Source organism: Varroa destructor, unplaced genomic scaffold, assembly GCF_002443255.2.
Source record: "Varroa destructor unplaced genomic scaffold, Vdes_3.0 BEIS01000003.1, whole genome shotgun sequence".
Lineage (NCBI taxonomy): Eukaryota > Metazoa > Arthropoda > Arachnida > Mesostigmata > Varroidae > Varroa > Varroa destructor.
In genome coordinates, this window is record NW_019211456.1 from 18,898,470 (window position 1) to 18,924,848 (window position 26,379).

The 26,379-nt window shown below is 42.6% G+C and overlaps 1 long non-coding RNA gene and 1 pseudogene across 3 annotated transcripts; one reads left to right on the forward strand and one right to left on the reverse strand.

Annotated features, from left to right (window-relative positions):
* Window positions 1–510: 510 nt before the first annotated feature.
* Window positions 511–24,703, reverse strand: LOC111246356 (uncharacterized). Of its 2 annotated transcripts, none has more exons than XR_002671651.2 (3): window positions 24,564–24,703; window positions 8,683–8,937; window positions 511–2,735 (listed from the first exon to the last, which is right to left on the reverse strand). It is a non-coding gene; the product is annotated as an uncharacterized LOC111246356 (long non-coding RNA). The 2 variants fall into 2 exon arrangements; XR_015323139.1 differs by lacking the exon at window positions 511–2,735 and adding an exon at window positions 2,743–5,240.
* LOC111246353 (toll-like receptor 7 pseudogene) lies at window positions 11,243–23,898 on the forward strand (annotated as a pseudogene). The gene has a single exon (XR_015323130.1). The product of XR_015323130.1 is annotated as a toll-like receptor 7 pseudogene (transcript).
* Window positions 24,704–26,379: the final 1,676 nt, after the last annotated feature.

Below are 26,379 nucleotides of genomic sequence, written 5' to 3' on the forward strand. Positions count from 1 at the left end.
TGCATCGCATTTTAAATACAATAAAAGAAATATGGAGGGGAGGGCCTTACAATGTGGATGGATAAGAAATATACAGGACTGCTGTTCCTTTTATAAACGAATACATGAATGTTCGTATTTACTAGGGTTTAAGGCGACTCTTGCAAAGCCTTCTGTATAAAAAATGATGCACTCTGAAAATATACCTTGACTTGAATATTCTATGGAACGGTAGGAAAAGAATAGATTAGCCTGAAGGTAAAACAAGTTCTAGTTTTTTTTTTCAGAAGAAAGAGAAAATCTAGTATTTATGACTGTTATAGCTATGGTCTATAATGATTCATCTGTGGCATCTAGTAACTGTATAAAGGACGAAACCAGATTTTTTTTCTACCTTTTAGGTGTTGCTCACTCATATAATTCAATACTATCACTGGAGAATTCAGATTTTCTATATCATAACATGATAAATGAGACTGTTATGCTGATATGCTTCGAAATAATTCGTCGACCTATATTTACTCATTCTCTAAAATTTTTTTGCACTATTTCTCTTAATTGATCACCTTTTGAAAACGAACAGTTTTTAAATAATACTCATAAAAACAATCCCGTTAGTGCTAGACAAATTAGGCGCATTCAAAGTAGGCATATTGCGTTTTTATCGACCTTATAAGTAAACAACGTCACTGTTACATACAATTCATTAACCGTCAATAACAGCGACACAAGTCACTTCGTCAGCCTCTCTGTCTGTACTATTATAAATGGTGTATTATTATAAGTTTGAACTTTTCTTGTAAACTATCTAGCATACAAAAATTTCGAAAAAAACCCAATCCGTAAAATGGAGACGACCAATAGTGACAGCTTAACTGTTCGCCGATTCCGAGTTCGAGCCTCGGGAGGCACACCAAGTGGAATTAATCCGCTGGGGCATCTGCAAGTGAATCCTCAGGCTCTTCGTACATGCATAAGGCACACCCGCCTTGCAAGCTACGGAGAGCCTGAGGCAGTCCACGGCTTTCATATTCAGATCCAACTTAGTTAGTATAAGCCTAGACTCAATTGGAAATCACCGTGCCCGCATCGATTATACACAACCACTGCGTTGTACAAAGGCCGTCCAGTTAGTGGCCTCGTTTGGATCTGTATGAGCGTGAATAGAAGTAGTTCATCGTTGTAGCTACTTGTCTGTAGCAGCCCCACTAATATGAGGGGTTAACTATTCCGAAACAATCATAGGAAAAGAACATACTATGTGTATTAATCCCGGTTGTTGGCCGTTAACGACAACGCGGAAGTACCAAACTAAGCAAACCAACACAGCATACAGACGGAATTGGCGACACGCTTTGCATTCGCGGCCGGTCAGATTTTTTTGAAGCTTCTGCTGAAGCCCAAAAGTGCAGATTCTTTTTGAGTAAAACGCCGTCAAAGGCGATGGCACTGCAGGGCAATAGAGCTATAAATTGATTTAATATATGTCATATTGTACCATCGAACGAGGCTGCCATCTAATCGCTTTGGATTGAACGATTCCCAACGTCACTAAGCATTTGGTAATAATTTTTATTTTAAATCAGCTAAAAATTGTAGCTGAATTCTATGCGAATTCTACTACATACATACATAAAGCTGTTCGGAACCCCTGTTAGAGGGCAATATCGATCACGACAAACAGTGGCTATTACCTAAAGTGACAAACATGCTGCCTGTTTCAGCTATCCGACATAACCTCTGATATGTGTATCTAAAGTCCGTAGGCAGACACGTTATTATTGAAGTATGGCGGGAACTTCTACGTTAAGTGTACCGTATGGCGGGTCTTCAATCAGGCTTTTTTAGTTTCACAGATAAGGTCTTTGCAGCAAGCAACAAGGGTCAAGACGTGCAAAAATCGCGCGTGTCCTCCTCTGTATGTACTCAACTTGTGTGATGCTAGATGATGTGGTGCCAGAATTCAGTTTAGTACTTCATGTAATAGCTTGAAAATTGCTTCATTGAATGAAAAATTCGTATCGAGGTAACACGAATGATGTAATAGTTATAAGTTACATCTTCCGTATACTGAGTAAAATCGAAACTTTTCTACATGACAACAACAACAACAACAACAACAGGTACGACCTTTTCAGCGACACTGAACGCCGAGAGAATAACGGCTTATAGCTACGATAAATATGCTTACATTTAAAATGTACATTAATAAAACGCCTACAAAGCTTTATCATATGCGGTTATCCATTTTGGTCCTGTACATTATCGTGCCCTGTATTCTTGTAGGTTCGATCAAACACAAGTTACAAACAAAAAACACTTAACGGGACTTGCAGATAAAACAACGAGCCCTTGTTGTTTACATCAGAGGTGTGGAAACTTAGTGACGATGGCATAGCTACCACGGTAATGGGCACTAGCGAAACTAGCGACGCCTATTTTTTCAGTATGGACGCGCTTTGATTAAGATTAACGAAATGATGTCAGTCTTCTGGATAGCTCAAAAAGCCTTTAGTTATCTTGTATTGCACCACGTCTATACTTAATGCGAATACGGGTACATGTATTTTGATCGAGTAGTCGGATGGTGCGCAACGATCGCGTCAAACAACTGTTACGTACTCTGCGTATAAAGCTGGAACTCCTCGAGTGAATCTTTTTTTTGACAGGGCTTCTACTGAAAACGAAGCGAGCGGCGGAGATAGAACATTGCAGATGCGATACTTGACTTAAAGGTGCGGTCGCCCTTTTCTCTTCTGAAAATAAAAAACCCATTATAGTGCCTACTGAACTTACTATTATATGTTCGAGGCAGTAAGATGCCCGCATAAATCAGGTAGAATTAGTAAAATGGCCTGGATAAGTGTAGCACGGTTCGGCCACGTGCTCCTAAAGTGCTCACTTATAAGTACGCCAAGCACGTAGACAATAAGGCCTAACTCTTCATTTCGAAGGTCCAAAGAAGAATTAAAGGAATAAATATATATATATATATATATATTATAGACTGTAGGCTTATATATATATATATATATACAAACCTACAGTCTATAATACGTTGAGATTCAACCCCCATTACTTTTAACCTATTGCGTAATCGGGAATAACCAAAAAAGGCCACTACTCCATGCGTAATATGCATTATTAATAATAAATTATTTCACACAAATTATGTCATGGTATATTGAATCAAGTTAGCAGCTAACCAGTCTGATTGGGGCAGCTGATATCCTATTTGCTTTTTATATTGCCTTCAATCAAACCTATCCCAGTACAACAATGTTCTGCGTGGCATACTTACCTTGCTCCTTAGCCTCAAGGGAGATATCGTTACTGAAGAATGATATAACGAGCTGCTTTAATGGAGGCACTGATGGCAAATAACATAGATATTTACAGGATCCATAGATATGCTACTAACTAGTAGATTATTTATGTACACACCCATTGGCTCAACAAGGAGCTTCAATCTAAATAGCAGAATGGACGGTGACTTGAATTCTACGTAAAGTTGATGAAACAGTCTTCTGCACGGTGAACGGACACTGTATAGAAATTATGACAAAATCAAATTAGAAAAAACTTCACCCTGACATCAAAATGGCTAGGAGCTGCGGATGAGCTTGTGAGCACATGGCTTACATGAGTACTTTCCATCTTCGTGGTTTTTTTTTGTTTAAAGTAAAAGCCATTATGCTTGACATGCTGACTTTACCTGGACGAGCTGTGCATAAACTAATTGCACATAAAACGTATTCAACTTCCTCGGAACCTTTTACCGGTCGTGGTCTAAGAAATCGACAAATTAAAAATACGTTACCCACATTCAAGCTCAATTGGCAAATTTTATCTTCTATTCTTGCTCCAACTGGAGTGAGTTTTTTCGATCTATTTATCTACTAACAAAAAACAGCTGAAGCTGTTACGGCCACTTCCAGCCATTACTTCACTGTTCACTCCCTCATCGCATTTGGTTTCCACAAGATATCGTCTATATCTGAGATACTGCTGCAGCCATAAGAGCGGAACAGGGAGACATTGGAACTAGCGCTGGCGGTAATATAAATAACGCGGTTCATCTTCTACGAACGTCAATTTGTCTCCCCGGCCTGTATCGGTCATCGGCGCCTTTCATGAATCAACATTCGTCCTACAGCTGCTACGGGTTAAATAGCGGCCAAGATGTTCAGATAGATGCCTGGAAAAACTAGTCAAGACCAGCGGTGGAATGAACGAAAGTGAACCATCGTAGGGCCAGCGGCTTTTTTTTCGATGAGTTGAAATGAGCAGTAGCTGTGTTTTGGCAGGTTTGAGGCAAGTTCTTGACCGACTATGCAGTGGACTTTCCCCCTGGGAGACGTCAGGCTGAACCCTGGGACCAACCTCGTAACTCGATCACGGTGCGACTTTATCGTAGTATTATGTTCATTCTTCATGCATTACTGAATTTTTATAGAGGAACATTGGTAATATCGTCGATGTCTCTGTCCTGTTTACCCATTGATTAGTTTCTATGATGCCACTACAAGAACTCTTCGTTGCCAACGCTGTCAAGATTAGCCGTTGACGAGTGGCTACCACCTAACAACAAACAATATATTTCCGAGAACTTTTTTTTATTCAGCTTCCGAGCTCGTTGATTTAAAGCTGAGCGGCTACTTTGAGCTATTTTTAATGTACTAATTAGGGAAACCTGTGCCGAATAGAAGATATGGGAAATTACAGTATACTGCGCACATGCCGTTAGACAAAGAAATCTGTAACCATGCTATGAGAATAATGTTAAAATGTAAGATAAACCACAAAGCATAGTGTAGGTATCACAAGCAGATAGATATAGATTGGTAAAATTTACCAGGTCCCACCTTTACAGACAAGGCACACGCTTCGTCTGTTCAGGTACCACAATAACCCCTGTGTATGACACGATCCCTTCGTTTGTGATTACGTTACTTATAGTACTTATCATTAACGATAAGGTTTTAATATTATTTGCTTTCAATCTATGAACACCACCTTCTCCATAAAAAAACGAGCAACTACTTAGCCTGATAAATCGATCGAACCTTTCAACACCACAATCAAGTAAGAAATAACACATTTCCTTTCTTTTTCTTTTTTCTACTAAAAACATCTAAATAAAATACAGATACGGTGCGCATATTCAAATAGCGTCCTGAGAGCAATCTAAATTCAAGTCATGCTTCAATTCCCTTCCATGGTGCTTGAGCGCCGTCAGTGTTATACAGGAACTGTAAGCCCTCCAAAAAAAAAATGCGAGTTAAAATAGAGCAATAGCAAGCGCTGTGTGCTTTTCCTAATGAGGTTATAATAATCATCTGTCATTATAATTATAGCTAGACTATTGTGTCAAGACAATTGAGAAGAGCAGAAATAAAAACAAGTTCTTACGCACTGGGTTACACACACGTAGGTCACCATCGAGCAGCGCGGCTGCTAAACGTTTTTTTTTAAGAGATTCCCTTTTGTCTAGATGCAAAGCTAACAACTCTATCATCGTTCGTCCAATCTTGGAAAAAATCTGAGTAAACAATAGCCCAATTAAGGATAGATTACAAAGTGAATAAAATGATTAAGTGAGTCGTAGTGGACATTCTGCTAGCCGTATCGTTCATAAGTAGCAAAGCTATTTTCTCGTAGGCAAGACAATTTAGAGCGTTAAGCACTTCTGTACAAAATTCATATATATAACGACGAATTAAGTAAGTATGCTTCTTATTTTATTGCTGCTCAATTAATCTACGTACGCGCCTAATAAATTCTACTTAAGTTTAGTTTCAATCGTTTTATCCTGGAGGACACGATTTAATAATAAAACTATAGACCCCTTTCTGTTTTATAATATATATGTGGCTCCAGTTAATAAATTAAGCTTATAGACAACTATATTTGGGGCCGCCTGAGTGGGCACTACACTGTTCCTACTCTCTCATGTTCTTGGCCTCCTTTTAGTGACTACATTTCCAGCGAATTAGGCTAGCCGACGTTATCGGACGGTTAAGTGACGAAGAACGAAACCCCCTTTTGCAAGACAATGAAAAAGGAACGAAACTAATCGAACTCTTAGCGCAACTTCTTCTCTTCTAACCCGTATGCACCGTTTCACCCACTTCCAGTTCGATGGGTTGGCTTGCTGTTGCCGTTGGTTCTGTTGCTACGTTTAGCTCGGCCCGCTTTTCGAAAAAAATCTGTACAACATTCTGCAAATAACCGAACTATGACAGTGGCCCAGACCCGGTACAAGGCCAGCGCTTCTCGCTTTCGTCGCGGTCGGTCTAAACCTTTCTAACGACGGTCTTCTGTAGTAATTACGTTGACCACAGAGGTACCGGTGCCCCTGGTCTTTCCTGCGGGGGCTTTTCCGTTGGCTTCTCTTGCGTGCTTCACCTCACCACCGCTTGCTTCCATGTTCAGAGCAGTAGCAGTGGCAACAGAGGTACCTCCTGAAGGCATGTACAGGGGCAGAAGTCAAAGGCGACGAAGATCGTGGCGGTGCGTCGTGTGGGTAGTACGTCCAGTGTGGACGCAAATAACTCGAAAACTTTTCAACCATAATATTTTTAGCGTGAATATGTGCCCAGTTCCCTCTTTTTTCGTTATGCGCGAAGTATTTTGAAGCGAGAGTGATATAGAGGAAAAAGCCGAACTCGAAAGAGAAGCAGAACGGGTTAAACAAGGGTAAAACAGAACGCGATAGCAGATCCTATGGCCTGGTAGTCCGGTTGTTGGGATCGAGAGCAGTGGCAGTGGTGGTTGTTGATATAAATGCAGCAGAAAGATGAAAACACTACGCGCTGGCCTAAATCGGTGCTGAAAGTGACCTTGAAAAAGGGGCAAAAAACAGTAGCAGCGGGGGGGGGGGGGGGGGGGGGACACATCACCAACAACGCACGACGCAAAAATGGTAGCGCACTTAGGGGCATGCTCGCGCCCATGAATGGGGCAAGTAGCAAATCTGCGGACTCGGTCTTGTTCAGCTCAAGCTTCTAACATCTATGGAGTGCAATGGCGGCTGTAAAATAATTTTTTTTTAAAAGCGTGCAAGCAGACAGGACACAATAGAAGAAGTGCTGACAAGTAAGCGGGATTTCGTAAATTGTGTCCTGGATGACTGTATCTGTGCGGGTGGCCATGCATTGTAAATCCCACAGCAGTAACGGCCGATCAACGAGACGTAACTGTGTCAAATGTATAATATGATAATTAAAACAAGAACCGTCTCGCATCTACCCTGATGCGCTGCAGTAGAATAGAATCAGCGAACGGCCACTGTTGACAGCAAATAAATAACATATAGCGAGGCTAAGAGTGTTAATAAATCTTATATATATATATATATATATAGAGAGAGAGAGAGAGAGAGAGAGAGAGAGAGAGAGAGCGAAAATGATCAAGATCACGAGAGCTCGTAGCACCATGCTCAAGAGTAACGTGGACTGGCCTACGATGGTTTCGGTCTAAAACTCTGCAGAGTCAGGCAATGAAAAGGGTTTGTGAGCCATGCACGGACAAACGATGAGTCTGTCGTCCATATCAACATACAGACAGAGGCTAACCAGCGGTGCAGCAACTTGCGAAAATTAGCTAATTTACCGTGCACTTATATAGGCGCGCACGCACAGATATGCATTGTACAGAGCTACTTCAGGTTCGAGGAGGGAACTCGTATTCCTCAGGGAATAATTTGGAACTTCACGCCAAGCTGATTACACAAACTTATATATAATTAATCTGAGAATTGAGATATGACGCTTTACGGGAAAGCTTTAAACATACACTTGTATTTATGTTTCACGTTATTCAAATAGAAGGGTGGTGATAGCTAGCTATAGTGCGTTTGGTTTTAGAACATTAAAGTTCTAATTTAAGAATCAACAAATTTGCGTCAGCTAGATTCTTTTCCATTAATTCACGTTGCTGTTTTGCCCTTAGTAAATAGATAATTCGTGTATTAAAATATTGTTCAATTTTCGATTTATAAAAATAAAATTGATCTAAGGGCCTCGTTTTAAACGTAACGGTCACAAGGTTACCACCTTAACATTGAAACAATAGGCGATGGAAGACATTGGAGGTATCCAGAAAGATACCTGAAGGCGATCACGAATGTTAACGAAATGTATTATTCTATTTTCATTAATTTTTTTTTCGTATATATTTTTTTGTACTGCTTTTGTATTTTCCTATTGGGGTAACATCTTAACCTTGTTATAGACATATGTATTATATGATCTTCTAACATGTCAAAGCTTAGCAATGTATGACTATCCATAGCGAAAATAGTTATAAACCGCAGCGAATTTAGTGAATTTCCCGTAGCAAATAGGCATTTATTAGTTCGTTGTGAAAAGATGTCGTCTCTTAATGATTTCACATGGCTTCATGTATAGTCTACTGTTTCGTCTGCATCTCAAACTAGATAGATTACTATACAAACAACATGAAACGACGTCAAGATATGGCAAATAACGGTTATATACGCGCGGGGTCCCGGTTTTTCTCTCATGTGGTTTAGGTTTTCATTTTGTTGAAAATACGACCCGATGGGAGCGTACCAAGAAAACGTATCAAGTGCAGATTCGAAAAGCCATTACAGTCTACGTGGACTGCTCGCTAGCGTTCAAAGGCAACGCAATGTGTCTATTCATCAGTTAGTTAGTTGTCTCGATACTGTCTACTTACCACTGACGGCTAGCACTATAGCACACGTATATGATGATCACATATAGACGTGGATGTGAAAGATTTCACGCATCCTCAAACAGGTCACTCCGGAAAGCATATCTATGGTACTTAACACGTTTGTACACACGGCGTGTACAACAGCTGATTGCATGGCCATATAGCGTGCGATTGCACTTCGGTTTGATACCTCGTCGCAGTTAACGATCGAATAAAGGCTTCTCAGTCGTATCAAAGTTGACTGTTTAATGAAATCTGTCAAATGTCAAAAACATGCCAGCTGAATTTAAAGATATCTTTTTTCCATATTATGTTTTCATATTTGATATCTGCTACTACTTAGGCTGTTAGGTATAACTTTAGGTGACTTGCCTCTGCCAGAGTAAGACAAAGTGCATCTACGTGACAATTTCCTACTCGTGTTTAGTATGGTACAAAACGGGAAACCATGAACTTTCGACTTTTTGCTCTTTCGAGACCTCTACGATCGAAGTTTGGCTCTGTTTGCAGGTGTCTGCAAGCGTTGATCAGTTTTTTTTTTTTTTCATAGGATTTGGAGCCATAAAGACACGAACCTACTCGCATAGGTTCCCTAATTAAGATAGGCTTTGATCCCGACAGGCTCATGTGGAAAGGAGGCATATTCATCTACGCAGATGGCGCATTCTTCCGCTACGTCTAACTACTTTCCTACTAGAATAGACGTTGAGCGCCAGCTACTGCGGCTGTGGCGTCGTAAACAACGAAAATTAGTCAACTTTTACCGACGCTCACAACTGCCCCCCCCCCCCCCCCGCGTTCTCTCCGCTTTTTTCCCGCTATAATCCTTGTCTGTTCTTGTTTATTTTGCCTCTTAATTTGCTAAGAAGCGCCGCCTATCGCCGTTGAGACTGCTGTTGTTGGCGTGTAGTAAGACTAGCCGTTATCAGGAATTAGCAGTCGACACCACGCCAGCGAAAGCCATCTGACCAATACTTAAGCTGCGAAATCTAAAATACTGCCAGAAAAAGAGCGGAAAGTAAAACGAAAGATAACGAAATGACAACTATGATTCGTATACGCCACAGAAGGCATCACGAACAACAGAACGTTATGCATACGGCAATACCGGAGAACGATGCGCCAACATATGTTGCAATATGTTGATGCATTGAGCCACTCGTTAGTTTCAATGTTTATGTGAAAATAGCTGTTTCACAGCCGTTAACCCGTTAGCATAGGCGTTTGCAAGCGTAAAGGCTTGTTCATCTGATTCTGTCAGTGCAAGCGATTCCAAACCATGATACTCTCAATAAATAACTGTCGTCCTGTTTTGTTATGACCGGAGGACCTGGGTAGCATCTAAGTATAGGTCAAAGTGTTAAGACTGTTCCTCGTAGCCGCAATATTCAATCAAACGATAACTGTCTATACACCAATTTAATGCCTAAATTATCTTCTTGGAAATAACCGTATATATATATGCCCGTCTATTTACGTTTAGATTAAAAGCCTGCCTGATTCTGCTTTACCTTAAAGCTATGGCCATCACAGCGACGACGCACAGAAAACGAGAGACGCATTTAAGTCGCAAAATAAAATACGCGAGAACCGTTATGTGGAAGTGTTGTGTCATTAGACACATAACCCGATCACTGTACGGGATTTTTATTATTACTGCCCAAAAGTGGGCAATGTTTAGGACCAGATTTGGTCGCCTTTTTTTAATTTTCGAATTTAAAAAATATTTTTTAATTTTGAAATAAAAATCAATGCGTTTCCTATATTTGCCACTGAATCTTATATACAGGCAATTATACTCCCAGAATGGATATCAAACGATGAATAGTTCCATGCAAATTGTGGTTTAGGAAAAAAACGTCGGCACCGGTCAAATGTCTAGCACAGATGCAGAGTTTCCTACATTCATATATTAAATATATAGATATTGTTATATACTAATGTAGCGTTCAGGAGACATGGTTTATCGCTCAATCTGCCGAGCGTTGTTTTATGTATATAATGCAAACCTTTTCAAGGGGCAACAAGGTAGAAAGCGACAACATGGATTTCTATGCAAGATAGGTTTTCATAACAAGTTAGTATCCTTAAATTAGCGTTGCCTATCTCGTCCGGTGGCGACGGCAGAACCTTATGTAATGCATTCAGTCATAATGTGCCAATAGCGCCATGCCGAATCATTGGGACAAATCATTTGCAGCATGTGACCATGTAAGCGATTACTGTTGTTACTAGCCACAAAAGTTCCAGAAGAACGTTTCGGATATCTTCAGTTTCTTTCGGAACCACGCTAGCTGACCGGTCTTTCGTCGCGTCGTGGCGAAAAATCGACTTTGTGGATCAAAACGATCGGCCCTGTGCTGACGCCCGAAGTGTTAAGGGGATCTGTGTTGACCGAAGTAGCGTTATACGTGCGGTCGCTGGCGTTGCCTTTACTTTTTCTTCTTTCCTCCCTATTTTCTCCACGACTGCTCTGGCTTGTTCTGCCCTTTCCCGAGACCCTCCTTCAGTGGGAGAGGAGGGCGGGAGTCAGCGAGCCCAAACGCTTTCCTGGTCGGGTGACTAGTTTTTCGGCCAGTTTCGGATTGAGCTTCGAAGGCTGAAGGCACGCCAATGTTCTACTAAAACCGAGCAACTAGCCACTCCAGAAATAGCAGCTCTGTCGTAAGCTAAGCTAATCTATTCGTATTATCGACGTGGAAACGGTCCAATGACTGCTCTTGCGGCATGTGCTATAGCAACACGTGCCGATCTGCTTAAGACTGTCTAGCTATTTAGAGGCACATACTGACGAATACACAGTCGCTTGCTAACTAGAGTGCACGTAGGGATCTACGAGAAATTAGTTGTGCGTGAACAAACCATACGTGTCGCGTCTGGATACACTTTTCCATTTTTGAAATTTTCAGAAAGTGGCGCTCTTGATGGTTATTCGATCCGATCAGTGTATGGTGTTTTCCAGTGATGCTTCCATCGTAGTGGTGCATGGTGATAGTGCGGCGGTGGCTCCGCTTTCGTGATAGTTGTAATAAGAATAGTGGCAATAATAGAAGCTCGTGTACATATGATTGCCGAGGATTTGCATACAGGGACCGAGCCAACTGACAAGTATATAGCATGGACTTGAAAACGAGTCCATGCCGCCGGCCCCTGGATCGTGGACACTACAACAGCCGATCGAGGACGTCAAAGCAATATCAGCATCAATACCAGGCCAAATAGTGTGCGGGTCGAAGCCGACCGCTTCTTGCTGCAGTAGCATGGCCGTCGATACGAGAATTTCGGTACAGGTGGCCAGCTGTGTGCTGCTACTTCTGTGGAGTTTAGCTTTGCCACCAGGCTGCGACGCGCAGAACTACGTGCGAGCCGAAGACTGCACGTGGGAACCGATGCTATCGAATTCGCTCGTTGGCGGTGGTGGCGTTTCGATGACGTGTAGCGTGCGCACGTTACAGGGTGGGCCGAACGCAACGAATTTTTCGCTCATCATGCCTGGCCATACAGTGCAGTTAACCATCCGCTGTACTGAAGATCTGCACCAGTACCAATCGAGCTTGCAGAAAAGTGAATTAGCGAATAGTTCATTTGAGCACTTGCGTGGCCTGTATTCTTTGAGCATCGAACGATGCAAATTGGATCGCCTGCCCCCAAGAGTTTTTCAGGGTCTTGCCGACCTTAAGCACCTCGCCGTTAAGACGTTTAATATCGAATGGGGTCAACGCGCCACGCTCCGAATACCTCCGGCGACCTTCGATTCCCTCGAGAGCATCGAATCGCTAGACCTTAGTGAGAACAATATTGAGTCACTGCCACATGCACTTCTGTGCGGACTTAGCCAGTTAAGATTTGTAAATCTGACGAGTAACTCATTTTCGGATGTGTTGAATACAGGCTTTTCCTCGGAATCGCGCTGTGGCCCGCTGATACGCGAACTCGAGGTAGCTCACAATAAGCTCAAGGTGCTGTCAGAGCGGGGTTTTGATTCGTTAGTTTATTTGCAAGAACTGCGTTTGAATCACAATCAAATCGCTAGGGCCGAACCTGGTGCGTTGGCCGGTCTCGCTCAGCTAGAGCGACTCGATATGGCTCACAACATGTTGGTCGCGCTGCCATCTGCATTGTTCCAACGAACGCTGAAATTATCGGAGTTATATTTGCGCAACAATTCGTTAAGTGCATTGCCGCCAGGATTATTCACTGGACTTAACGAATTGACCATGCTGGACTTAGCGCATAACCAGCTCTCGTCACTTGGTTGGCTAGGACAAGACGGGCCTTTGGTCGACACGCCAACAAAACTACGTGTTCTCGATCTCAGTCATAATCGGCTGACTCGGCTAGACTTCAGCGCATTTCGAACACTTGGCAGCCTGGAAACATTGCAACTTCAACATAACCTCGTCGAGTTCATTTCAGACAACACGTTCGCGGCGCTTGAGGTCCTACAATTGCTTGTTCTAAGCAACAATCGGCTCAAGACGGTTGGTCCACATATGCTAGCTGGTCTGAGCTCGGTGCTTACGCTCCAATTGGATCATAATCGACTTGATACGATCCACAATGACGCCCTAAAGGATATCACGATGCTGCAAGAACTCAATTTGGCCGGCAACAAGTTGACAATTGTACCTCGCGTTGTCTCGGCCTTGAAAATGCTACGGTCACTTGATCTGTCAGACAACGATATTCATGATGTAGCTAACGCATCGTACCAGGGTCTCTCGCAATTATATGCCCTTAACTTGATGGGTAACATGATTGGCAACATTACCCAGGGTGCGTTTAACGATTTGCCATCTGTACGAATACTCAACCTTGCTCGCAACAGAATTCAGGCTATAGAGCAAGGAGCGTTTGATGATGTTCCAGACCTTCACTATCTTCGTCTGGATTCGAACGTCATTGAGGACGTAAATGGGTTGTTCAGCAGTCTTCACGACCTTATTATGCTTAATATTTCGGTGAATCGTGTCCGATGGTTTGACTATGCTCTCATCCCGGTGGGACTACAGTGGCTGGATATCCATGACAATCAGATTGAGGCGCTGGGAAATTATTTCGAACTCGAACAGAGCCTCAAACTCCGCACGCTTGATGCGTCGTTTAACAAACTAACAGACCTCGATTCATCATCGTTGCCTAACGGTATCGAAATCGTGTATTTCAAAAATAACAACCTAAAACGAATCCAGCCATTCGCATTTCTGGGTAAGCAGAACCTGACCCGGGTAGATTTGACGAAGAACAAACTGCAAGTGCTCGAAATGACTACGTTTCGTTTAAGCGAGGTGTCAAGCCGACGTCCATTGCCAGAGTTTGCCATCGCGGACAACCCCTATCAGTGCAATTGCCATATGGAATGGCTTCAGCGCTTGCAAAATACCCTTACAATTGGTTCGGGTCCAAATTCAGGTTTAAATGCCAACACGAGCAACGACGAATCTCGACAGTATCCGCGCGTAATAGATTTGCATAGCATCGAGTGTCAGCTAAGCTTTTCGAAAAACGTCCGAGTTCTGCCGCTGCTCAAGGTAAAGTCCTCACAGTTTCTATGCGAGTACAAAAGCCACTGCTTTTCGTTATGCCATTGTTGTGACTTTGATGCGTGCGACTGCGAGATGGTCTGTCCAGATAATTGCACCTGTTACCATGACCAGTCGTGGGGAACAAATATAGTTGATTGCAGCGATCGTCAACATCGGGATACGCCCAGGCAGCTGCCTATGGATGTGAGTGAGGTGTATCTCGACGGTAACGACATACCAGCGCTTACCCCGCACTCGTTCATTGGGCGGAAGAATATGAAGGTGTTGTTTATTAACAACTCGAATGTCGCAACTATTCAGAACCGCACGTTTGGCGGTTTACCGGATCTTCGGGTGCTCCGCCTTGAAAATAATCAAATACTGGCTTTGCATGGTCGCGAGTTCGATGGCCTCAAGAAACTCAAAGAGCTATATTTGTCAAACAACCATCTAAAGTACGTAAACAACGTAACGTTCATGCATCTCAAGAACCTCGAAATTCTTCATCTTGACCGCAACTATCTCGTAGAGATAGCCGTGTGGAGCCTGCAATATAATCCGCATCTAACCGAGGTTCGTCTGGCGGGAAACCCATGGACATGTGATTGCCACTACACGCATAGCTTGGCCGAGTTCCTACACGAACGAGGCGACACGGTTCGTGACATTTTCCAGCTATCGTGCCTGTTCAATGAGACAACAGCGCTTCCACTATGGGAACTAAATGTGACGGACTGCCATAGCCCATCGCAGGCTACAACGCTCGTGCGGCAGTTCCAGTTCCGTCGGGTGGAGGATTTCCTTCCGATACTGGTTGTCGTCGGTGCAGTCTTCCTTCTATGTCTTGTCATCATCATTGCTTTAGTGGCGTACCGCCGTCAGATGAGCGTGTGGTTCTTCAGCCATTACGGCGTGCGCATGTTTCATCGGGCGCCTGCCGAAGAGGAGAAATTGTTCGATGCGTTCGTCTCGTACACGAAAAAGGACGAGGCATTCGTAGCACAGATACTCGCCCCGGAGTTGGAGTGCGGAAATCCTCCGTACCGTCTATGTCTACATTACCGCGACCTGCCCATGGCTGGCGGCTACTTAAGTGAAGCAATCCAGGAAGCGGTCGAGAGTTCCCGACGGACGATTGTCGTCCTGTCGGAGCACTTCCTCAAGAGCGAGTGGTGCCGCTACGAGTTCAAGTCCGCTCATCACGAAGTATTGAATAACAGCAATCACAAACTGGTGGTTATCTTTTTCGGACGAGTTTCGTATCGGGAGCTCGACCCTGATATCCGAATGTGGCTGAAACATAGCACGTTTCTACATTGGGGTGAAAAGAACTTTTGGGATAAACTGCGATATTCTATGCCCGACGCGCGCCATCGCAAGGTTACGCGTTCGGATGTGACGACTGTTGCCGTGCACATATGACATCAGGGTCAGGCACCGGGAGCTATTCAATGTAGCCCGGTGCACAGTACCATACTTCCGGTAGCACCTCCTTCGCTGCCTCCGCCTTTTCTTGATCTGACGGCTGACCTGTGGACGGCGACTCAGCGAAGTCAACGAGAAACACTTCCCCCACCAGGATACCATCATCGAATGTCATCTGCAGCAGGGACTGTTCCCCTTATGTCAACGTTAACAACTCATCTCGACAGTCGTCTTCGCGATCACGTCGCCGCAAGTAACCAGCCGAGAAGCTGTCTGCATTCATTTGATGATGACCATCTAAAATCTTCGAGTGACTTGGGTGATTCGACCGAAGCCGTGTACGAGATTGTTAAAGAACGTTAAGTAGTGAATGTGTAAATTGCTCGATGGCATAATGTCGGCTTTTCCGTAGAAATGAGAACGTGTACGAAGTAATATAATATACTGCATATGTAAGAACAGATTAATTCGAGTCTTTTAGGGGAACTGTGTTAAGTCCTCTTTTCGTTTGTGCCTCAATTGCAGGCCGGCCTGCATAGTTAGAGCGCACAAAAGAAAACCATTTGCGTCTATTTTTATCAGAAATATTTTAAAATAGAGCAATATGAACGGGTCCCACAACAAAGTGCATGGATAATTTCCAAGCGCGTCGACAAACGACGATTCGCCATATTCCTGCTGTTGTAATCGCTTATACCCGGTAGAAGAGAATTAGCATGAATTGTCACCGGAACGTATGGTATGTCACGGATAACGTCGACGCCAAGAACGCTAACGTTGGCACCGTTTTCTAAGTCAGAAGTGATCGGTCCGAACGGTACAGGTGATCAGTTCCGATTATGCAATAATTTAGGGCAAGCACACATTATGTGACATGAGCAATAGACGCACAAATCACGCACGAATACCCATAGTGCAAATTTGTTTATTAACAATGTATAGTCTACATTTTCGTGTTCTGTCTTGAAAACAGGTCGAGATCTATAAAAACATGTAATTCACTGTATCTGATCGAGTTGAAAAATTGGTCGCTTGTAGCAGTTAGTCCTAGCGCTAGTTGTTCTTCGAAAATTCTCCATCTTAGGCGAGCAAGCAGTAACAGATCAAAGGATCCTCATCACTCAAGATGAAGCGTCGCCGATGTCTGCAAAGCATCGAACTGAGGTTTTCTTTACCTATACTAGGACGTGGCAGCGGAACTGGTCAAGCGTATCCACCACCATTCACGGGAAGTGCGTCTAAACAAAGGCGAGCTTAAGGAACTTTGCTACGAAACCTATGCGACGGTTTTTCCAATGTTCTTACGGATGATTGCATTTTCTGTCCGGTCGTCTTATTGTTGTCGATAGCTAACAAGAAATAATATCATTTCTATATCGCAAAACGTCATCTTTTCCAAAGTGAGATACGAATTCTGCTGGTAATAGCACGTCGTAGTTCAATGGAGTGTTACTCCATTTTTGTGTTTAAAGACAGCACCGGAAGATCCTCACGTTACCCCCTAAGGTGTTAGGCGAACTCCGAAAGTCGTGATGGGGAGCGAACTGGCATGAACTTGCTGTTGAAAAACGTTATAGATAACTTTTTTGCCCATAGACTGTTGCGTGCAAACGTGGAAGAGGAAGAGACGGCAAGCACGTTGGAGTATGAAAAGATAGATATATGATAATGAGATGTATATAGAAGTATGTACATACTAGCATTCTGTAAATATGTATCGAAGTGAGGGGAGTGCAACGTTGATTAACTACTGAGTAACGTCAATGCGTACTATTACGTGAAATCAAATAATGACGAACAGATCTAGTGAGCGCCGAACGGCGCAAAACAACGGAAATATCGGCACGTTATCGACTAGTTAACAGTTATGAAACAAGGATGGTCTGTGTCTCTGAATGCATTGGTGATGATCCCACTTAGTGTAATTGTTATCCCTTAGCCTATTTACGTATACATGATATGAATTTGTATCTCAGTTGTTTGTATGAGCATCTCAGTCTCCCTCTCATAAACTGACGCATGATTCACCAATTTATGCAGACTGAGAAACTTCCACTGAACTGTCTCTATTGTCAGCCTACTGTTGAACCTACTTGAGCCAACAAAAGTGGCACTTCTATGGCGTGCCATTTCTATATGGCTGCTGCTAAATCCTCTCTCGAATGGCTACGGGAGAGACTTCAATGGCTCTGGCATAAAGGCAATATTCAGTTTACTCAAATTAACGACAAAGCTAATTTACACAATCACAGACTCAAGGTTGGCTCTAACAACAAAATCTAATTTTTCCCTCGTTTCCACATGGTCAGACTACGGGCGCAGAACATTTTATGCATCGCACTTTTTCAGCTGACGTATATGAGAGTTGATCCGAATCGGGGTACATAAAGCACGTCAGCATCTTTTTGGTTCTTCTGATCTTCTGTCTACTGGTTCATTTCTACATTTGCGTGCTATCGATACGGATCACAGAGAGACGCTGTTTTCCCACCAGCCTGCCAGTACGTACCTCGTATGTGTGCGTCCGTGTATACTTTCGTGTCAATTTTTTCCAGCGTTTTTTTGGTGGCCAGATAGTCCGACCATTACATTCATAGTTAGCCGGCTTTGATCGGCTGGCTCATCGATCACACGTGGATGTACACACCAACGCTAACCGATCAATGAAGGCAGCAGAATGTATACGATTTTCATAGGCGCTGTCTATCACCGTCCTATTGTTTTCATAACGCGGACACCTGCCTGTTCCTGTCTAGACGCTTTCCGTTGACGGCAATGCTCTGCTTAGCAATAATGCATGTTACTGCAAATGAGCTCGAGCCGCTCATGTCCACCGCATTCGTTGCCTAAAGTTGATTTCCTAAACGAATATTTCACGGAAGCGGTTAATTATTTTGGGGCAAAAACTCGAACGATACGATGTCCACCAAGACCGAACAATATTAACTAGGTTCGAGTTGTAAGCCATTTCACTCAGGGTTTAATTATTTTTGGACGAATCCATCAACAATTCGTTGTAATGTTGTTTTTGGTCGCCATAAGTCGTGTCATATAACAAAATTTCACGGTGTACACCGTCGACGCTTGCCCCTACTGTATATTTTCCATGTGACTTCCATGATAAGCTCAAGGCGGAGTCTGGGGGGAACTGGTTCTTGGCACGAGATACAACTTATAACATTTACTGATTCACATACTCGATCGAACGCATGTCCGGTACAAAAAAGATAAGTAGTAAACTTCTCCCTACAATACGGTTCGTAAGGAAAATGACACAATTAACTTTGTTTTTTTGATGAAGAAGGCTAAAGGAATTTCCCATTCCTTTAGCCTTCTTCATCAGGTCGACTTCCGTTTCCGTCTTTTGATGTGATTTCGGCTTCCACAGAAGAAGGTAGCGGCTACAGCATCACTTGGGCGTTTACACAGCATGGATCTTACTCATTACGACCAGACTCACGATGTATGTTTATAGAAATTATGAGCATTATTAAGCCATAATGCTCGCCAGAAGATTGCTAGTACCCGTTTGACGTACTTACGTCTAACAATACGGATTATCATGATAACGATTGCGTAGGCGCTTTCGCTTCTTACATTTCGACCGTTTTTCCTCCGTTCAGTTGTTTCGCTTCCTTTACCGGTAATGTTTTAACTATAGTTGTCCCTCGGTTTGCTGCTTATCCTGTTTTATGCTATTTTACCTGCTGCCGATTCTGTTCGCACCAGGTATTGTTTTTCTCCCGATTTTTCCTCTTTTCCACTTCTTTTGCCATTCGTCCGGTTCATCTCGCGCTATGAAGATCTGTCAATCGCATGTGTGTCCGTGTGTTTACGTATATCAGTGTGCCTCCAACTATCATTAAAGCAAAATATGAGAGGAGATACGCCTGTTAGGCTCGTGATCACTTCATAGATCCGTTCAGTGATTTTCGTAGCCTCAACAGCATTCCAAGTACAGTGGATATACGGGCTATAGCTTTAGGTTTTGGGGTCGCGTTGTCGTCTGTACCACCACAGCTCCCACACAACGCGAAGGGGCACCTTGGGTACGCGCGGGGTGCACCTCTAGATACGAATATGATGATGACGAGCACTACATAGACGAAACTTTGTCTTCAACTGCGGGCAAGTACACTTGTGAAAGAGACCACAACCACGTATGGACCATGTCAACCGGCGCCCGTCGCGGGGGACTGAAAGCAAACTGCCAATTAGAATTTATGATTTCATGTTGCTGTTGGTGATGCTGTTGCTGCAAGCACTCGCTTTCTTGCCTGCAGCTCTTCACTTCGTCTTGATCCAAAGGCTGCTTGTTTCTCTATCGAATCGATGCTTGTTGTCTGTTCGCTTCAATTTGGCCCATGTTGCCTATATCCATTCGACTTGTTTTTTCAGTCTTTGACTTTTCGGCCTTTCTACTACCTCGTCGACGCATAATACCTAGCGCTAGTGGTAGTAGTAGTCGGCGAACGATTTTTTTCCGTGGCATTTTCTCTTGGGCGCCATCACCACTCCTTCGTTGATCTGCCTTCCACTCTAGCGCTACGAACGACTCGACCGCTACGTATCGCTCACGACGCCGTCACTTATATTGGCAGCTCGACCAGTTTCGAGCGGAATGCACAGACTAGCAGGTCTCTGCCAGCTCTAAAATCTCTGGCTGTACTTACGCCACTGGTGTTGCTGCTGTCGATGCCATCGAGGATGTTGTAATCCTTTTGTGGTACTTTTGTGCTTCCACCGCTTCGTCGATTGAGTGTAGACGTACACAAGTGGCGAATCGAGACGCAGAGAAAAAGCAAGCGAGGGGGAGAGTCCAAGCTAGGGCGGGATGGGCCGATCCGATCGCGTACCAGGCTACGGCCATCGCACGGAGCGTTCGGTTCTCAAGGGTGATAAAGAGAGAAAAAGCGTGGCAGGCAATATGCCTGTAGTAGACGAGAATTGTAAGGCCGTTTCGTTTTGTTACTTGTTCGCCGCTACTTTGTAGCTCGTTCAGCATTTTAACGCTATGGGCGAGGAATGCACGCGCGGCACATCAGCGTGTACATACACTGTTGCAACAAACATTTGATAAAACTCCTCGTGGACAAGCGGTCGTGGACCGATGAAGAAACAATAATAATAAACACAAACCGTCCCATCATTTGGTACTTCGGAGCTGAGCAACAAGCACAGGCAGTTAACTACATGCGATATTTCCATGTAGGTGACAGTGCGTAAGACTGGTCGGCATGATAAACAGGCGAACATGTACAGTGATAGCGTCGCGCTTTGCTTGATTTTTTGACTTAATAAAAACATTCGACATAAAAGTACCGTTCCCGTACTGTCTCCTTCCGTGCAGAACCCATAGCATCTCTCGGGGTAAGCGGCTTTGCTTGCTTACGTACTCGGTCCTAAGCAAGTATAAGAGATAAAAGTTGTAAATCCTCGAGAACACCAGTAAGCACTGCTGCACGTTTACTGATTCACTGTATACGAGTATTCGGAGAGCAGACTTTATGCTCAGGCAAAAAAAATCTCGCTTCATCTGAGAGCCGAAGAACGTAAGCGGCACGAGGCTGACTAGGCGCTTGAAATGTATTTGGGTACCCCAGGTCTCCCTCCTTCAGTGACTGGCGTTGTCTTCATCGGCGTGGACGTCGAAAGCACCAATAGCACTTTGAATTCTGCCCCTGTCTTGGTTGATGCCCTAGCCAACAATAACTAGAGCTGTACAGGCCTGGGAGGCCATGCTCGTTGTCGCTTTTACTCAATATTTGTGCTCTTCACGAATCAAAACATTAGATATCAGCAGTACGTATAGTGCGAAAGAGTGTTCGATCAACGGAAGAGCAAGCAGTAAGTTCACGGCTATTTCCCGCATAGCAATCTACCGTTGCCCCCTATCGGTAAACGTTAAGCAACAGCTTGCCCTCACAATGAGAATTGGGCACAGCCTGCATTATACTACTTCTACGACACATACTGGACAGAAGGCCGTTAATAGGTATAGACGTCAAAGGACGACAGAAGCGAACAACGGCCAGCACACTGGACAAAAGTTACGCCGCAGACTAACGTTACGTTCGATTCTCAAAAATTTCATGGCGTAATGCTTTAGACAGGCTACCTTTATGGTCCTAGTTGTTCAACTGTATGCCTTTTACTTGAACTACGCAGATGTGTGAATTGGGTGCGTTTTCGCCCTTAGCTAACCATACGAGCAAACGTTGAATCGAACGCAATAGGAAATACGCTATTTGAACGTGAAAAATTTCGCGGCTTGTCTCTGCTAGCTAGCTAAGTAGATATCAGTTAGGGTTTATTGTTTAATAAAGAAAAAAAGTAGCGTATTATACCTCTGTACGCTAGCTTTGTTCAGTCCACGACTACGAAACAGAATAATGTACAATGGCAAAAAAATATACGTTAGGATAACTCACAGTTGGGATCATCACTGACCTGAATTCAGTTATTAGCCAAGACGAGACTAACTCACGGAAAAGTCGATAGACGATGCCTGACCGGGTTGGAGAAACTGCTACGTTGTCAAGCTTCAAGAATCAAAGGGGAGCTTTGTATATACATACAGTAAATAGTTAGGTAGGCTAGAAGCATATTCAAGGAGAATGACAGGATATACGCATCCGCACAAATAGCAAGGAAGGCGTCTATTTTAGATGCGTAGATAGCGCATTAAATCGTAATGATCCTACTTTCTCTAGTTTGTTCTCCTTTAAACGACCGTATTTGCATAGGTACGCCACAACAAAGATGTCGCCAAGCGAAAATAGGTTTACGCATTTGCCTCATCTGCTGTGAGTGAGCTCCGCAAATGTACATCTATCATTGAGACAGACTATTTATCCATACGAACTCTACAACTGTGACATTACAACGGACGAAACAGACACGCTCACGAGTTATGCTCCATGTTTATCGAGCTATAACTCGCATAGGATAAAACTTTTTACATCATAAAAGTAGAAATGCAGAACTTAAAGGACTGTACTAGTTTTTCAGCTTGTTTATACCATTTAGCCATTTGTTTGTTTGACTATGCGAGATCGTGACTGTCTGTATAGGGCTGTGTTTGTATAATACGTCACTCTGCAATATCCGCTTGGCAAAGGTCTATTTCCTAATTAAATTGAAAAGTTTAATTGATCTTCTCGCCGTGGGAGAGGAACGATGAAGAGGCGACGGTGCCCGCCTGCGGCGTTCGTCGTGACTGCCGGTCATTTGTAAATAACCCGCTAGGGATTCAAGCTGCTCCATAACTGTTGTAAGCTACTGCCAGAGCCGCCACAAGTGTTTATATATAAACACTGCTAACAATAATCATTGCGATCTGTCGACTGTGTGTGATTTGGTTAGGGTTAATTGAATAAAACACTGAAAAAATACGTTCTATTGAAACATGCTATATTAACGATAGGTTTATCTATGTAATATAATTTTATTAGAAAAATTATGGAAAAAAAAAAACAGCGCACGCTAAATGTCACTAACTATTCAATGGATGCAAAATTATTCAATATTGATCGACCTCATGCGAAGTACCAAAAATTATGAAGTTGTATAGCCCCTGTTGTCGCATGCATAGATCATCCTTATGCGTTGGTGCTATGATACTTTAGGTAGGTATAGTGCACCTGTGATGTTGTTTATGTTCCCGCTAACTCAGATTAGTTTGAATTGGGCTGGTTGGCAGTATGCTATTGCAAGATAACTACTACATAATCTTCTTATTAATTAGTTTATGATTGAATTCTTTGCCGAGACAACACAGCAGAAAACCATTCAATGTAACATAATGAAAAAAAAAAAAAGGCAAAAACACTTTCTGAGTAGTTAGATATGAGTAACTGTAGTTATTAACGAGTTAGTTTGCAATGGAGCTATCAAGTGAGGTTTGCACGAAGCTCACAATTATAAACCGTGGGAAATAACATCGAGTCGGGACTGACAAGACGCATTGAACGTTGAATACATTATAGGAAGAAAAGTAGTCGTTTGTGAATTAATAATAGACGGATGGTCTGGGTAGGGCCCAATGAGATGGGATAAAAATGGGCAAAGCTAAAATAATAAAAGAAAAATTATGATAAAAAGTGAGGTTAAGGAAAGGATAACAAATACGCAGGCGAGAGGAAAGAGTTTGTTAAAACTGCTATAATGAAAACGAATAAAATAAATTTCGATTAGGTGTGGGCTGGGTCTATAAAACGGGCTGGCCTTGTTTACCTTTTTCGAAAAAAAATAAAGTGAAACAAAACTCAAGTGTTTTCCTTTTTAAATTAAGATTTACTATTTATGACCCTGTAGGTCAAGGTACAAGTTAAACTAACTAAAAAGCGAAGTTAAATAACTTGCTTTGAAACAAGTAGAAAAATACTACTCTGTTCTATTTGACCGTTTGATAAACCACTTTAGACTTATGTCTTGTGTTGAGTTGGGTATAAGAAAATTTAAGCAGAAAACCTGTTTTTATGATTTACAGTTGACCAATCTAAGTCATATTAGATAAAAAGAATCGATTCGCAGGTACAAGTTGCAAGTCGATATAGCATCATTATGCGGTACTTACCTCGATCAGATCAGCATTAGATTTGTTAGTTAAACAAAAACATCATCGCATTGTTGCTACGTTGTTACTAATCAAAGCAACAAGCATCGAGTCAAGGTGATGAACGTGAACGCCATACTCTAGTATGTGGCACTATATTCTATAATAACAAAACCATAGTGATTTGGATCTGATCACCTAAGTAGTAAGTTATCTGAATAAGTTTTGTGCGTCAGGCCTTTCTAAGTGTCCGACATCATAGGGTTGAGTCAAATATCGAGTTATAAACTATTTAAGCAACGTTTATGGACGATACCACAATTAACCTATTGTGTGAATGAGATGTGCACGGAACATGCAATGCCTTTACGTACCTGCCGAACTGTATCCTGTACGTGTGCTACATACACTACGTGTGCTTCAAATCACAGATTTTCGTTTAAGAAGTGCATTGAATACGATCAGCGGCTTGAAAGAAAGATTGTTTTCCATTGTCTCTTCTATTGATGAGACGCCGTTTAAACTAAAGTACTAAAACAAAATAGGTTCCGCTCAGCTCGAACCATCTGTGGCATCTCTCTGTCTTAAACGCTACGAATATTCAGCACCCCGCTAACATAATTTACACAAACACATAGAAATTAGAAAATTTAATCTAATTTCGTGGTTTATATGGAACCCTATTAACAGTCACGATACCATTATTAATAGCCATGCTCTGAATGAATACTCCTTTGATCTGTTTGCGAACGGAGCGCTCCAAACGACAGACTTTCTGCAAGAATTTTACTATAGATTTGAAGAGATCAGCACGGACCCGATCAGATTCAGATCGATTTTGTTACGACTAGTCAACACTGATAATTTTTTAGTATAATCAGCGTGGTGTAGAAAGCATTCTTTTAATGTCCTATTTGACGCTGCGTGAAACACCGTCTTTGGGCACTGCTCTAGAAAAGTGCAAAGGTGTGAAAATTTCAATATGTGTTCATATGTTCAATGACGTAATGATCAGACTAAGAGAAGTTCTTTCATGCATCCTTTAGCCTGTTATCGAATGTGCGTGCGTGTGGTCGACGAGTCAAGATCAAGGAATTGTCCCTATCTATTTGCTAGCGTAATAGCAAGGGATGCTACTGACGACGCTAAAGACGCCTAAAGCGAAACGAGCTTAACGCCATCCAGCCGAGGAAGCTGAGCTACGTTCGCTGTAGGTGGTCTGAACGCTCAGTAATAGATAGACTGACAGATGCTCCGATATGGCTATTATGACCGTGCGACTTGTTTCAGCATGTATTAAGATTAAAACCGCTTGAATGACTGAATGAATAGGAGGCTGATGCCCATTAGGCAGCGCAGAAGCCCCTTTTGTATGGTGGTGGTGGCATACGAGGTACCTTTAGTGCACTCTACTGATATAAATAATGTAAAACGTCAATTCTATGTTTGAAATGTACGTGAAATATATTTGAGAAAATAATAATGAAAAAAACTTTATTTTGGAAAGTCGTTGCACCCTTCCTTTAAAACATCGAAAGCGGCGCATTTTATAAAGGGCTTCTTGTTAAAAAATGTCAGTATATTACTGAATATCAAAAAAAAAGCTTGCTTTGAACGTTTCTATCATTTTTATTTCGATAACGACGAATACCAACGATAGCCAAGTCGGACCTATAGTATCAATTTTACGTCAATTTATACACTTAATAGTATATGCGACCATTGCATTAAAACAGTCTGGCATTGAATATATGCCTTTCTAAACGTTATCTGGATTTAGGCCCCGGCCCTGTCACAGACCGTTGCGCTAATAGCCGCTCCTGCAGATCCGTGATCCTTGATAGCTAGTTTGATACGGCGTGCGCGGCTGGCTATAAGGTACCAATGATGCATAAAGGTCTGCGACGATACAATTATATAATAACCCAATTAGGCACATATCTAGCGAATGTCCATTCATAGTGAGAACTAGTCATAGCTTTGCGATGTAAACTCCTAAAAAATATTACACAACTCTGCTTTAACTACCTTACACATGGGAATAGGTGAATTTTATAGCTAAATAGGTCAGCCATTAAGATACCCTACACCTGTAGGCGAAATGGCCAACAAACAGGCTACTTTTTTTTGACCTTTTTCTGCATTAACCCGTAGAAATAGTTTTACATTAACCGAAATTTTTTTACTGTT